The following is an 801-nucleotide window of genomic DNA, read 5'->3' as shown; positions in this document are numbered from 1 at the left end:
GTGCAGGGGCTCTAGTGGACTATAGGAATGAACGCCCCTTGTGGGTGCTATCTTTGCCCAGCACAGGCTTAGTTCGTCTTCGCTCTGCTTCTGGGCACTGTGCTCCCTGAGGGACAGTGTGGTCCTCCATGGAGAGTGGCTCTTTCACGTGTGTGTGGTGTGGTGCTGCTGCAGCTCTGTTCACTCACAGAGGGGACCCACATTCTGCACTGGCTCTCTCCTGTGGGAGGCTGCACCATTCCTCTGGAAATTATATTTTATTACCTTTTTGAGACAGGGCCTCACTGTGCAGTGCAGACTAGCCTTGAACTGTCTATGTAGCTCAGGCGAGCCTCAAGCTCACAGCGACCCTCCTGCTTCAGCTTCGTGAGTGGTGGCATTACATGTGTGTGCTTCGGCTGAAAATTTTATTTTGAAATCGAAATATACTAATAATATACATGTGTATCTTGGATATGATCTTTAAGGCAACATTCTCAGTACCTATTCATTAAATATGCTATCTACATTTGTTTTTGTTTGTTCAGATATTATTTATCCCCAAGGAAGTTGGTGTTCTTTATTTCCTGCTTGTTAACAGAATTGCTTTTGGAAATTTATAAGTAGTCATTATTATTTTGATGAAGTAACTTTTATTTATCTGTTGACATGAACATGTACTTTCCTTATATCATTAATATGGAAACATGTATTTTTAAATTTTATTTATTTATTTGAGAGAGAGAGAGAGAGAGAGAGAGAGAGAGAGAGAGAGAGAGAGAGGCCAGCTCAGCCCACCAGGGGGCGGGCTGGCTGGCATGT

Source organism: Octodon degus, unplaced genomic scaffold, assembly GCF_000260255.1.
Source record: "Octodon degus isolate 3935 unplaced genomic scaffold, OctDeg1.0 scaffold00014, whole genome shotgun sequence".
Lineage (NCBI taxonomy): Eukaryota > Metazoa > Chordata > Mammalia > Rodentia > Octodontidae > Octodon > Octodon degus.
The sequence above is the reverse complement of the archived record's forward strand: the minus strand, read 5'-3'. Positions refer to the sequence as shown.